General features: G+C 53.8%; 1 non-coding gene across 1 annotated transcript; it reads left to right on the top strand.

The window, feature by feature from the left end:
• The first annotated feature begins 7,019 nt into the window (after positions 1-7,019).
• On the top strand, positions 7,020-7,093 carry Trnad-guc (transfer RNA aspartic acid (anticodon GUC)). The gene has a single exon. It is a non-coding gene; the product is annotated as a tRNA-Asp (tRNA).
• Positions 7,094-15,276: the final 8,183 nt, after the last annotated feature.

A 15,276-nucleotide genomic window follows, 5' to 3' on the forward strand; every position in this document is an offset into this window, starting at 1 on the left:
CAGGGTCCAAAGCCTTGAGCAACAGAGGCCACTGGGAGGCTGAACCAGCAGCCCCCCATTCCAGAGCCCCAAAGTCACCATCGCCCGCGCGCAGACATCGCTGCAGATGCGCAGCCCAAGGCCCCACCCGATCCTCCCCAGTAAAGCCACCAGGCACCCGCCCGCCGCCCCTGTCCGGCCACGTTTGGCCCCGGGAGCTAATTGCAGAAGCTTCATCTTAGAGGAAACCACAAATACGCTCTCGCCCACGTTTTACGACTTTATAACTCACCAAATAAACCTGAATCCTATAACCATAAAACAAAGCCGAAACGAGTTGGACAGGAACCAGCGCGGGGAGCGGGAGGGGGCGGGGAGAGCCCGAGGGGGCGCGGGGCGGAGCGTGCGCTTCTGGGCGCACAGCAAGGACCTGGGCCCCGCAGCCTTGCAGAAACTTAATATTCCAATCAGCACCCAAGCAAGACATTAGAATCAAAGGAGTGCATGAGTGCCCCCAGAGCTGGGGGAATATTACTCACCAGGTCATGGTCGGCTGCGTAAAATACAACCCTCATATATCATTATAACTGCCAGCCAGCGACAGTTATAATTGAGACGGCAATAACTAGGAGAGAGTTCTTTAATTTAACATCCAATTATTACAAGTTATCGCTTCTTAATAAATGTAATATAACAGACAATCAATGTTGCATGCGACGGCCCAGACTGCAGTGGGATGGGAAATTTATATCCTGGGGAAAAAAAATATATACTGTGTGGAGCGGGTGTGCGTGGCAGTGCGCGCGCGCGTGTGCGCGAGGCCGTGTGTGTCTTTCAGCTTTCCCGAGTCTGCAGCCGCTGTGATAAGTGTCGTGAGGCTCCAGCTATAAATAGCCGAGTTTGCCTCAATAGCTGACATCGCTGCATTTGCATATGTACAATAGCTGCGGGCCACGGGAGAGGGAAGACGAGAAGGCAGGAAAGGTTCCTTCTCCCTGGCGCAGGCGCGGAGGATCGCAGGCGGAGGCAGGGCCCCCTGGCCCAGCACGCATCCGGGTCCTGACAGTCGCTGGGAAAATCACCCTGAACCAGGAAGGCAGAGTGATATTTTTTCAAAAAAAAAAATTTTTTTTTTTATGGAAGGTGGGATATATATACACATATATACAGAAAAGTGACTGCATTGTAAGTAGCTTGGTGACTTTTTACAAAGTAGATGCACCCAGAGATCCAGCACACAGGTGAGTTAATAGAAATGACCAGCACCCTGGAAAGGGTTCTCATGACCCACTCCTTACAACACTTAGATGACCACTGCTGAGTCCCCGCCTCCATTGGTGGCTTGGCGGGTGTTTGAGGTGACCCTTAGTGGATCATACAGGAAGTTCCTTTCAGTGTCTGGCTTCTTTGGCTCAATCTTATTTTGTGACATGGGTCACATGGTACAGCGGTTCGTTCCTTTTTGTTTCCAGAGAACATTTGACTGTGCAAATTTTCCATGATTGATGTAGTTGGTGGGTATTGGGGTTGTTTTTGGTTTGGGGAGGGACATGTGGTGACACTATGAAGGCTATTCTGAGTATCTGTGGCCAACGCGTGTGGACCCGGGAGTGGAGCTGCTGGGTTATAGACTGGGTGTGTCCTCAGCTTTAGTAGACGGTGGCAGACAGGTTTCCAAAGTGGCCGCTCATGCTGCATTGGAGAGTTCCCGTTGCTCCAGGTCTTTGTCAACACTTAATACTGTCAGTTTTGGCCATTGGGTGGTGTATGGGACTCTCAATGTACTTGGATTTGCATTTTCCTGGAAGCCCACAGAGTTGCACACCTTTTCCTGTATTTATTGATTACTTCCGTGCCCTCTTTGGTGATGTGGCCTTTCAAGGGTCTTTATGTGTTTTCTTTCCGGTTGTTTGTATGACTCTGGGTACAGATTTTTGTGTGTTGTGCGTAGGGCAGATATTTCTCTCTCGCTCTCTGGCTCGCCTTCCCTTCTCTGTCAAGGACTGTCTGTTTTCTAGATTTTAATGGAGCCCAATTTGCCAGTCTTTGCTTTCCAGGGTTGGTTCTCTTTCTGTGCGATACAGAATTTTGATCATCCTGATGAAGGGAACTCTGTTCAAGACTATGTCTCAGCTAAGCTTTCAGAAGAACAGATTGGTTGGGTAGTTTTGTTCTTGGTTTTTCACTCTGTTTAGAACCCCCTGCTTACCCCCCCCCCAACTCGATGCACATGGATCAGCAGATAGAAAGTGGTGTGGACCATCCACCACACACTGATTGACTTTTAGACTCATCCCAGAACAGGCCCTGTGCTAAGAACTGTGGATGCCGATGGTGGTGACAGGTGCCGTTCCTGACCCTGAGAAATACAGATCTCCCAGAAGAAAATGGGAGAAAGTTCTTAGTGACCTTGAGTTTGGTAGAGATTTCTATATACATGAAAAAAAAATCAATATGTTAGACTTGAGGAAAATAATCTTGGTTTTCATAAGGCCCTGGTAAGAAAGGCTGTGATCAGCATGATAATAAGATGAAGTGACGCTCCAGGGACCTGGTGCCGTGGTTCCAGCCCACTCTCCACTCCTCCCTTTATTGATACACACTGTGTGTTTATTGAGCATATACTATGTGCTACCTGGATCATGCTGGACCCTGAGGAATCCCTGTGCTGTCCACAAGCTGGAATGGCCAAGCTGACACAGTAAAGGACATCCCGCGACAGGGACTGATGTGTGAGAAGGTGGGAGTGGAGGCTCTGGAGGAGAACACCAGGAGGGCTTCCTTAAGGAGGTGACATTTGAACGCAGCCCTGAAGGATGAGGAGTAGAGAGAAGCCCAGGGCAGAGGGACAGGAAAGAGGTGGCAGGTTCCAGAACCACAGGTCATTTTCAGGCCTGGGGAGCATCCCATGGAAGGGCAGGAGGTGAGTCAGCAGAACAGGTGGGCACATCCGGTCCTCCGTGGATCTGAGTGCCTGAGGTGTGGATGTCACCGCATGGAGCCGCGGGACCTTGGAAAGGTGGAAGCCGTCCTGTTACAATGAGAGCAGGTGGTAACTCAGCTGGAGTCGGAGTCTGGTGACCAAGTTCAAGTTGCAAATATACAGCTAGAGCTTGGCTGGACCCGTTCCTTCCCCTGTGGAATACTCGAGTGTTAACTGATCCTGTCTCTCGGTCCCTGTGAGGTGGACGGAACCGCCCTCCCATTTATCAGATGTGAACACTGAGGTCACCAGCTGGTAGGAGTCGGGGCAGGAAACAGGCCCAGGCCATCTGGCTGCAGTGCCCAGCTCCCCATCCAATGCCATGGGGACACGCAGTCCATGCCAGGCACATCTGACTCCAGCAGAGCCGAGGCTTCCCCCGTGCAGGCTGCTGGGAACCCGCGGCCCAGTCAAACATTTAGACTCAGGGAAGATTCACCCAGGCAGTAGCTAGAGTTCTCCAAGCAAAGATAATTCATGGAAATCAGTTCCTTCCTTCGAACGTTTAAAGCCCATCATGGTGGTACTCACCTGCTATCCCAGCTACTTGGGAGGCTAATGCAGGAGGTTCATAAGTTTGAGGCCAGTCTCAGCAACTTGGCAAGATCCTGTCTCAAAATAAAAAAAATAAAAGGGCTGGGGATGTGGCTCAGTGATGAAGTGCCCCTGGGTTCAATTCCCAGTACCAGCAAAAGAAAAAAAAATAATAATAAAAAAAATAAGGAAAGAAAGAGAGTATGAGTCAGTTCCTGCTGCCATAACAAAGCAGCACAGACCGAATGGCTTAAACAACAGAAATGCATTTTCTCACAGTTCTGCAAGCTGAAGTGCAAGGTCAAGTCCAGTTTCAGGTGTGGCTTCTCTTCCTGGTCTGAAGATAGCCACTGCATCCTCACAGCCTCTTGTCTGTGCACGCAGGGGCCAGGGGAGATCTTGTAACAGCCCTCTCAGGTCAGGGCCTTGCCCTGTGGCTGCCTTTGACTTTGGCTATCTCCCCAAAGCCCCAATCTCCAAATAGTCACCTGGCTGTGTTGGGCTTCAACGCAGGAACTTGGGGAGGAACTTGATTCAGTCTATTAACACGAAAGATGTAAGGAAAATGAAAGGTGGCGGGGAGAGAGGTTGAAGTAGAAAGTGGAGGACATGGGAGGAGAAGAGGAGGCCAGAAGCAGGGGCAGGATGGGGACCACGTGATGCTGGGAACACAGGAGTGCCTGCGTGGGGACACTGGGAGCCACAGCATTGAGCCCATGCGACATCTGGAATCGCTGAGAGTTTTCTGCTGGCAAAAGATGAAGTTGGAGCCGGACACAGTGGCACACACCTGTCATCCCAGGGGCTCGGGAGGCTGAGGCAGGAGGATCGTGAGTTCAAAGTCAGCCTCAGCAAAAGTGAGGCCCTGAGCAACGCAGTGAGACCCTGTCTGTAAATATAATATAAAACAGGGCAGAGGAGGTGGCTCAGTAGTCGAGTGCCCCTGAGTTCAATCCCCACTATTCCCTCCCCAAATAAGAAAAGATGAAGTTTGGAAAAAATAAAACCGTGGCTTGGGACTCATAAGGACCCTTGGATGGAACGAACTGAAAATGAACAAAAATCTTCAGAGTCAACCACTCCAAGATTTTTATCTTGCCTAGAGTAAAACAAGACCAGAGTGAGAAAGGCGCTTGCTTCAGATCACACAGCACACTCAAATCAAGACCTCCGGATGGCAAGTGCAAGTTGTTTCCAAGTGGTTTTTGTTCTGATTCGGTCTTTTTGTTTGTTTCGTTTCTTATTGTTGTTGTTTTGTTTTGTTCTGTTTCTTTCTGCAGGTCAGAGGGAACAATGGGCAGTGGGCATAGAAGATGCAACCCTGGTCAGAAAATTAAGGGGGTGTGAAGCAGGACTGGGCTCAGGAGCTAAAGCAAGAGGTATTAACAGAGCTCAGTGTTCCTGGGATTCAGAGGAGGTAGACAGTTGTGCAGGCTGTGCACTGCACAGGGACCCTTGACTGCAGACCTAACCGGTGGCTGAAACCCAGTTCCCACTCTGGGTCAGCTGTGCACCCTGGCCGCAAGTGGTGTCTCTCCAAAGAAAGAGCAGGCTTCCAATTTTCAGAAAGGTCACACGAGGGCTGGGAAAGGATCTTTGGATAGGATGAAGATGCCCGGCACCTGCTGCGAGCTGGGACCTGCTCACATTATCTCACTTGACCCCTGTGACTAACTCTGCATTGTCCTCTGTGTTCTCATCCTGAAGAAGCAATCCGAGGCTCCAGGCAGCGAGCGGGTTTGTCACAGGGCCACCCGCACAGCTTGGCACTCAGGAACTGTCCTGGTATTTGCCCCGGCTCCGGGGCCTCTGCCCCTGCAGAGAGCTTTGCACACGGTATCACACCCACCACGCCTGGTGTGACCCTCTCTGTCCCCAGGTTGGAGAAGGAAATGAGGGTGCAGGGCACAAGTGACCCGCCGAGGCCCCCTGGACGTGTCCGGTTCCCCTCTGTGCCTGGCCTGGCGGGGGCGCCCCAGCTGGGGAAGGCACCCCTCAATCCCGCCCTCCCTTCTCTCCCGCAGCCCTGGGGCGTCAGGACCCCGCCCTCTGCCGCAGCCACGCCCACTCCTGCTGGGGAGGCGAAGCGCCGAGCGCGGGGGCGCAGCAGCCGGACCGGCAGACCGCGGGGCTCCCTGCCAGGGGAGGTGTGATCGCTGCTCCGCGTCCCAGAGTGCGAACTTCAGTGCCTGGTTCTCAACATTTGGCCGTGTTTTTTTTTCCCTCTACCCCAAAGCGAATCAGCTCCAACACGGGCTCCCCGCGCCTGGCTGGGGTGCAGCTGGCGGCTTGGCAGAGGGAGGGGCGCCTTCTGCCCTGTGGGGGGTGCGGCTGGACAGACAGGTAGACAGAGACCGGAGGCAGCAGGCAGCCAGGAAGGAGGACACGGGCACAGACTGCCATCTCCCGGCTCTGCGCCCCGCCCTGCCCTCATTGGCACTCTGACCTGCGTGGTGAAGATCCTGTCCCTCTCTGTCCCCTGAGGCCCCAGCCTTACCAAGCTCTGGATGGCAGGATCTGAGCACCAGGGTGAAGGGGGGAAGTTGGGGGGATGGAAAGCCAGGAGAGAGGGAGGAAGAGAGCGACGGAATGCACAAGCCATGCGGGCACCACAGGGCCATCCGAGAGGGTTTCAAAAGGCACAGGGTCAGAATGGTCACCTCTGAGGGTGTTGACCGAAGGACGGGAGGGCATCTTCTGGGAAGTTGGAAATGTTCTGAATCTTGGTCCTGCTGGCTTTTCCACCGGTGTCCACGTCCGTGTGGGTCCACAAGTCATAGGCTGGAGGTTGATGTGTTCACACACGTGCTTCCATGTGTGGGAGTTGTATGTATGTGTGTGTGTGCAGCCATTTTTAAAAATTCCTAATATAACAAAGGATGGGTGGGTGGGTGGATGGGTAGATGATGGGTGGATGGGTGGATGAGTGGGTGGATGGATGGATGGATGGATGGGTGGATGGGTGGATGGGTGGGTGGATGGATGGATGGATGGATGGGTGGATGGGTGGGTGGATGGATGGATGGGTGGATGGGTGGATGGGTGGGTGGATGGATGGATGGATGGATGGATGGGTGGATGGGTGGATGGGTGGGTGGATGGATGGATGGATGGATGGGTGGATGGATGGATGGATGGATGGGTGGATGGGTGGGTGGATGGATGGATGGATGGATGGGTGGATGGGTGGGTGGGTGGGTGGGTGGATGGATGGATGGATGGGTGGATGGGTGGGTGGGTGGGTGGATGGATGGATGGGTGGATGGGTGGATGGGTGGGTGGGTGGGTGGATGGATGGATGGGTGGATGGGTGGATGGGTGGGTGGATGGATGGATGGATGGATGGGTGGATGAGTGGATGGGTGGGCGGATGGGTGGATGGGTGGATGGATGGGTGGATAGGTGGATGGATGGATAGATGGATCAATCAATCCACCAATCAATGAATGAATCAATAGGGAATTCATTTTGCTCCTTGAAAATAAAAAAGTGCATTGCATATATTAAAACTGTGATCACAGGCTGGGGATGTAGCTCAGTTGGTAGAGTGCTTGCCTGTCAAGCACAAGGCCCTGGGTTCAATCCCCAGGATGTCAAAAAAAAAAAAAAAAAAAAAAAACTATAATCACATGTCAAGTGAATGCATCAGTGAATCAGCAGGTTCTAGCCTCTAGTCTCTCACTGCCTGATCACAAGCATAAGCAAGCGTCTTAAACACTTTGAATTTCTTGCGTCCAAACCTCTTCCTGCTCAGACCTTGCCCAAAGACATAACCATAGACACAGGGAGGCCTCAGGGCCCAGGAGGCCACCGTGGTCTCCTTATAATGGCAAAGATTGGGGGACTTCCCTGCCAAGGTAACAGGGGACTCTGATAAAGTCAGGGGACATCGTGACCAAGACGGAGAAAAGACTTCCTAACCATGGGAGAAAATGCTTCAGTGGGACGTAAAAGTACGATTAAGTACTAAGCACGCAGTCTGTGTCCACACGGGGACTCACTGAGGTCTGCTGACTGAGATGCCCGGGGAGAGGACCTGTCCAAAGCCCGTCCAGGCGCCCTCGGGGAGTCCCCAGCCGGGACGACACCTCCGTTTCCGACTTTGTTATGCAGCTTTGCCATCTGACCACTTCACGGTGATAGCAGAGAACTTAAATTACGGCACAAAGAAAAGCCTTTCTTGTTTCACCAACTTCAAGCAGAAAGAGAAGAAAGAATTCTCTCTAAACCAGCAAAGAGGAGGCCAATGATGTGACCAAGACAATCGATGACAAATAACTTCATCACGAAGCTGCTTCTTTTTTGTCCTTTAAAGCTCATGTTTCCCTCAAAGCAAAGTTGTGCTGAAAGACTCGTGGGAGGATGTTCTTCCGAACAGTCCCATCGTCCATCCGACTCGTGTTTATTGAGCACTTACTACGAGCAGGGCAGACCACCGGGCTACGGGGAAGCCCTTTCCTGGGAGGGAGTGTTTTATTCCATGTCAAGGTTGAATTTCCTGAGTCATCACCACACCAACCCCAGCAAAGGAAAAGAAGAGTGGCTGGCGCCTGTGGAGTCCCTACTTCCTGCTGGGGTTGACCTGTATCCACACTGATCTGAATCCCGAGGGATAAGTGCTGTCTGCCTTTTACAGATGAAAAAACAGAGGCTCAGAGAGGCCAGGTAACTTGCCCAAGGACACACAGCCACGATAAGCCGGCGTTAGAGCCTATGGCTCCAGTCATGAAGCCACCTTCTTTCAGTGACCTACTCCAACTCAAGGGTGATGGTGGCAATGACTGTCAATCAGGAAAGATGGCCAACAAGAAACAATAAAAAGATAATATGACAACATCCGGACCTGGGAAGTTAGAGAAAAAAGTCAAGTCAGGTGAGAGGCAGGAAGTGACACTGGGTTCAGGAGCATCTTCAGTGAAGTGTGACATTTAGGCCAAGGCTAGACAAAGGAGCAAAAGTGTCAGCCAGAGGGAACCCCAGAAGCTAGCTGGAGAGGGTGACCAAGGTGCCAGCAGGTGACATGAGAGGTCCCCAGAGCACACAGGCCTTGGGGGACCCAGAAACACCCTGGGCTGCTCACCATCCAGGGGTTTTGTGTAAAACCCACGTGATAACAAGACGGGCGGCTGCCTAGGGGAGGACAGGTCCTCGGGACAATGATGGAAGTGGCTACTGCACCAGTCCGGGCAGAGGTGGGCGTGGCTTGACGGGCATCAAGAAGCTCCTCTCCACTAAGGAAACAAAGCAATGTCATTTCACAAAAGAGAACCTACTTATTTTTTAATGGATTCAAATGGACTTTAGACATATATCTTCCTTTTGAACTTCACAGGACTGTGAGCAGAGTCTTCCTTGACCACCCAGTAACAGACGAGAAGACTGAAGGTCAGAGAGGTCACACAATAAATCATCCAGCATCACAGGTGGGAAGAGGCAGGGCCTGGGTATGAACTGCGACCACCGACTCCCCGGTTCACATTATAACCACCGCCAGTGCCCCTCACGCCCCAGTCGACAAGAAAGTGTTCCATGAAATGGCAAATGTATGTATGATCCCTTTCCTGAGGGCCCGTCCCGTTCTGCGTCACCCCCAAGGACAGAGAAAGGCTCACATCCGGAGCTGCGAGGGGGCTTTCAGCAGGCAGCGCTCTGCAGAGCTGAAACTGGCAGCGGGCGTGGGGTAGGGAGCTCCCTGTCCCTGGAAGCAACCAAGCAGGAACGAGGCACCACAGACCCACCGCTTTTGAGCTTTTCAAGATGGAACGGCATTATCCACGTCCCTCCTCCAACCATAATATCCCGGCACCGGCCAGCCGTGTATTCATATGCTGATTGGATTATTAGGAAGCTTCCAGAGTGGACCAGCCACTGGGTGAAATGCCAAGTCACCAAAGAGAAAAGTGTCAATGTGGCAGAGCCCACGGTGACAATGGCATCCTCTGAATTTGGTGGCATGTGCCCTCCTATGAGGCGTGGTGCCCGGGGTCCAGAGACGTTCGTGTCCCTTAGCTTATTAAACCTTCCCAGGAAAGGGCGAGTGTCCTCAACCTCACTGCGACTAAGGTGCAGAGCAGGACAGGGACCCGTCCACATGACGTGAGCACCCACTGTCACCTGTCCCAGGGTCTCAAAGAAGAGCTGTGATCCCTAGAGATCCAGGGATCCCTAGAAGGCACTCCCTTCTTCCTCTGCAGAACTTCCTCCAGTCTCCCCGGCCAGGGATGGTTCCGGAAGCCTAGGCCGGCTTCTGAGGCCGGAGGAGGCCCCGGGCCAGGAGCGGGCCTTAATGCCTCCCCGGCTTAATTAAAGCCATACTTCATTTTACATTAAGGGGACTTTTTAAAAGTAAAATATCTACAACATTTAAATACCATTAGTAATTACATTTTATTTTATTTCGAACTGGTTGGAAACACTTTATTTCTAATGAGGTACATTTGTTTTTAATATCCAGTTTACCAAACAGAGAGATCTCCGCGAACTGACTGGAGACCGGGAGGGGCCCTTGCCCACGGCCCCGGGGCTCAGGAGGCGGCTCTGCATGGAGGCCCCGCCCTGGAGAGGCAGCTCTGGGGCTGGCCTGGCCTTGGCCAGGTGGTTAGTTGGCACAGAAGCCATGGAGGAAAAGCAAAACCCCACTGGAAGAAACTCCCCCAGTAACTTCAGCAAAAATCTCAAGGTGTCTTGTTTTCCGTTTTCCTGTTTTTTGGTTTTGTTTTGCTTTTGTTTGGGGCTTTGGTTTTGCTTTGCTTTGCGTTGATTAGCTCTGAGGCTGAGCATCCCATTCCTCCACCCACTGCTGCCGATGCTAAGGACGGGCTTATGTCCCTTATGTCGTTACCGCACTCACGCTGGACACCCGATGTCCCGAATCTGCTTCGATTCCCCAGAGAAACTGTTTCAGGTGGTGTCCATCCCCGTTCTCGTTCCTATCATCCAAAAAGCGATGAAAACTTCAAGTATTTCCATGATGCGGTTGGTGGCAGATCCTGACCCCCTGACAGGAGGCCCCTGGAGACATCACGGATCTTGTAGAAAGGGAACCAGCAAGTTCTATGGCAGAAACAGCCCTGGGACCATCCTGGACTCCGCTCCAGCGCCCTGGTGGCAAGACCTCTCTGAAGTCCCAGAGAGCTGGCCCTGGGAGACTCGGAGGAGGGGTGGGGCCTCCCGTCCTGTTCGCCTGTTTGGAGGGGAGGTCGCAGGTGGACATTTGTGCAGCTCCTCCAGAGGTTCAGCTCCGGGCTTCCCGTCACCCCGTGGCCCCACTTCTGCTCAGTTCCTCCCCAGGATCCAGGGGCAAGGCTAAGGGTCTCCGGGCGCTGCCCAGGGGTCTGTTGACTGATTCAGTGACCAACCTCCTGACCTTCACCGTGAAGGTGCGAGTTCAGAATGGGCTACACTGAGCCGGGAGGAAGCCCAGATGACATGGGAAAGGTACGATTCAACCCTGGGAAAGACGTCCTATAAAACAGAGGCCGTCAGCATGGCCCCTGGTCCCGGGTGCAAGTGCACATCCGAGACCCAGGTAGGGCCTCTGCATTGTGAGTGTCTCACTCACACACACTCGCACACACACATGCACACTCATGCACACACGCACACACATGCTCGCTCACACACACGCACACACACACTCACATGCACACTCACACGCACACACACGCACACGTGCACACACACACACACACACACACACACACACACACAGAGTCTGCCCTCTGCAACCCCTAGTTCAGCATCTGCAGACTCAACTGCACGTCAGCAGCACACAGGAAACAAGAACAGCATCTGAGCTGAACAGGGACGACCCACTCTTGCCATTTCCAACCCGAGACAGCAAGTGATCCAGCGCTTGCCTGGCATCGGGTGGCATCGTCCTGGAGAGACGACCCACTGTGCCTGGAACCACACGCAGGGTCAAAGCCCACCACATGGTTTCCGCTTGAGCCCCTGAGCTGGCCCTCCAGGTGAGTCCTGCCTGCTGTCCACCCGCACTGGCCCTGCGACCACGTGGTGCTCACAGGGGTGGGACCCCTCAGAGGTGGCAGGACCTGCCAAGTGGCCCATGCTGGGCTCTGCCAGAGAGCCAGGCCGGGCCGCTGGGGCGGTTTGTGGGATTCCAGCTGGTGCATCCGCGAGCTGTCGGGATGAGAGGCTGACATTTAACACGCACAGTTCCCGTGATGGATAAATATTAAACACAGCACGGCGACAGGACTAAGCAAACAGCTATTAGTCTCCGAGAGGAGTCTGCAGCAGGAGGAGGTGGGCTAATTGTTCGCTCTCTCCTAAGAGTACAGAAGACTCGCCTGCGTGGCCGGGAGAGGCCTGCTTGGCCTCCCTCCCTCCCTCTCTCTCTCTCTATTTTAATTGTATTAAGTTGAACAATCTTGTATTTGTTGAGAACAAAAAAGTAAATAAATAGGAGAGCCTATGGAAAGCCTGGCAATTGCACGACCTTCCTTCAAAGGCTGGAGGCTGCAGCCACAAGAACCCTTGGTGACAGGGCACTTCAACCCATCCCGCTGAGTGTTCAGAACAAAGTGAGACCTAAAGACCTGACCCGGGAGGAAGGAGGACAAAACGTGGCTCCCGGGAGCCCAGGCTGCCTCTGGCCATCTGTGTCTACCTTGGAAAGTCTCAGCCTCTACCTCAGAAGCTGGTTCCTTGGCCTCCCCGGGACCTGGGCTCCAGGGGCCCCTCAGATACTCGATCCACAGATGTGCAGGCCCCGGATGTAAAGTGGTAGGGTATTTGCACATGACCCATGGCCTCCTCCCAACTGCAGAAAACCATGACTAGATGACCTACCGTAACAACGCAAGGTACGCACCGTGGAAACCGTTGCCAGACTCTACCGTTTAAGGAATCAGGACGAGGAAGAGAGGTGGGTGCATGTTTGGTGCAGGTTCACCTTCTTTTCCTGAGTATCTTTTATTGAACCAGCAGATGCAGAAGCCCAGGGTCTGGAGGAGAGGTTGAATACAGATGGATGGATGGAGAGAGAGATGATGGATGGATGGATTGATCGATAGGTGATAGATAAACAAACGTGTGTGCATTCTATGACACACTTCATCAGTCAGTCTATCTATCTATCATCTATCTATCTACCTATCTCTCCACTACACACACATGTTAACAAACTACAGAGCCTGGCTGAACATGGTGCATTAAATCGGCCAACTTACATTCACTGAGCATCTCATACAAGAGATGCATACTGGACTCTGCCGGAAACAGCATGCATGACAAGGCAGGGCCCCTCCTGCCCTGGTCAGCTATTACTGCGTAACAAATCACCCACAGACTGAGAGTCTTAAAACCATGATGCTTCTCACATCCCAATATCCAGAGACCAGGAGTCCTAGACTGGTCGGGGGGTGCTCTGCTCAGGACCTCCCCTGAGCCACCATCAGGATTCACTGGGGAAGGACTTGTTCCCAACTCTCTGGTTGGCAGGCTTCTATTTCTTGAAGGCTGAGGCCCTGAGAGCCTCTGTTTCTTGCCAGCTGGTGGCTGGAGGCTGGCATCCGTGTCTTGCCCTGTGGGTCTCTCCATGGGACAGCGTGCAACACGACCACCTGCTTCATCAAAGTCAGGAAGGGAGGGGATGTCTCAGCCAGATGGGGGCTTCATGCAACTTCATCACAAAAGTGAAATGCCATCCCTTGTGCCATATTCTATCCATTAGAGGCAAGTCACAGGACCTGCCCACACTCAGGGGAGGGTGTGAGCACCAGGAAGTAGGGAATCATGGGACCCCATAGCTTGCATGCCAATAGGAAAGACAGACAACACAGACATAGCCAAAGAAAATCATCACTAATGGTGAAAAACATCAGGAAGGAATCACAAGGGTGCTTTGATGGAAGAGGTGAGAAGCCAGATCAGGGATGATGGAGAGCTGGAGGGAGCCGTGGGGACATGAAGGATGAGAAGGAGCCCATCTCACTACAGGCCCTGAGGCAGAGGGAGGAGCGAGTGAAACCCAGAGGTGGGAAGCAGACCAGGGTGGCCGAGTGCCACCAGCACACTGGAGACGCCAAGGCCCAGGCCGCGAGGGGCAGCGGCCAGCAGAGCTTGGCGCTTCTTGGCTTGCGGATGCACCTCTCTGGCTGCCTCTGTCATGGGTGGCCTCCTCGTCCTCTGTGACTCTGGGTCTGGACCCCAGTCCCGTTGGATCAGAGGCCCACTCTGCTCCAGCAAGATGTCCTCCTGACGGACACCTTCTCACCTCTGCAAAGGACCAGTTCCACAGGTGGCCGGGTGGGGACCTCGCTGGCCTTTTCCGGGGGAGACACTGTCCTGTCCCCGCCAGGCACTCATTGGAAGGTTAGAAGGGGGGTGTGCTTATAAAGACCCCCTTAGTGACCATCCAGAGAGGAGCATGTGGGGACAGGGGTCCAGGCGTGCACAGGAGTCAGGCACGGTGACCGGGCAGCCCCGGATGAGCCGGCTTGCGGGCAGTGCCAGGGGAGGGTGGCTGCAGAGGAAGCCCGGGACCAGCCGCCCTGGCTGGGACCTGCATCTCCGTATTCTGGGGTGGGCGGCGTCTGGCTGGAGAAGCGGGAGAGCAGGAGGCGAGGGGCCCACCTGGGGAGGCCACGGCGGGCAGGAGGGGCCTGGCTGGGTGCGGACCTGCCTGCCCTGCCCTTCCACCTGGAGCAAGAGAGACGTGGGGACAGGAGGGGGTGACTGGCCAGCACTTCCAGGTGTGCGCATGGCTTGCAAGACGCCCAGGTCCCCTGCTAGGATGTCAGCAGAGCCCAGAGGGGACACCTGCATCGGCCTGCGCCCCTGAGCCCCTCCAGCCTCACAGGAAGGTGACCTGTGTGGTCACACATGGTCCCACACTGAGAAGGATGCTGAGTGAATTTTAGCCGGGCACGGTGGCACACGCCTGTCATCCCTGTGGCTCAGGAGGCTGAGGCAGGAGGATCGAGAGTTCCAAACCAGCCTCAGCAAAAGCGAGGCCCTAAGCAACTCAGTGACAGTCTGTCTCTAAATAAAATAGAAAATAGGGCTGGGATGTGACTCAGGGATTGAGCACCCCTGAGTTTAATCCTTGGTACCCCCTGAAAAAAGATGCTTAGTGATTTTTAAACAAGGGTTTCCATTGTGCACTGAGCCCTGCAAATCCCACAGCTGTCCTGCGTCTGAGTATGAACCACGCCTTGCTGAACCTCAGTGCCCACAGGAACTTGTAGCCTAAGCAAGAAGAAAACATCTGTCTCCATTGCTGAGAGCTGAGCGGGCTGCTTTCTTACTGCAGCAAACCCGGCCTATCCTCACTGCTCCTGGAGGCGATGGGAAGGCCAAGGGCTTTGAGAGAAGACACAAAGGGGCCTGGAGGGAGGGAAACTGAGACCGATCAGAGCGTCTCAGCCTGAGTTCCAGGATCGAGGGTGTGAGACTGGCCTGGCAGGTATTTTCCCTCTTAGTCCAACGGCAGCGCCCTCCCTGACTTGGCCTATGCTGTGTTGGTGTAAGTGGTGACAAAACCTGTCTTAGGAGCCGTCAGATCTGGGTGCCCCTGCGGCCTTCCGAAGCTCACGTTCTCTGTAACACGAGAGTGGCAATATCAGCTTGTCCCTCAAGGGACTGCTGAGTAGGGGTCACGGTTGCTGATTAGTGGAGAAGGTGAAACCCCCGATGTCGACTTCCCCAGCTGGTCCCTCTGAGCCCCACCAGTTGGACGGCATGGGCCAGTCCAGGGGGGTATTCAGACATGCAGCAGAGAAGTTTCCAAGTGAGCTCAGCCAGGAAGCTCAGCC

This window comes from Sciurus carolinensis, chromosome 8 (assembly GCF_902686445.1).
Source record: "Sciurus carolinensis chromosome 8, mSciCar1.2, whole genome shotgun sequence".
NCBI classification, from domain to species: Eukaryota; Metazoa; Chordata; class Mammalia; order Rodentia; family Sciuridae; genus Sciurus; species Sciurus carolinensis.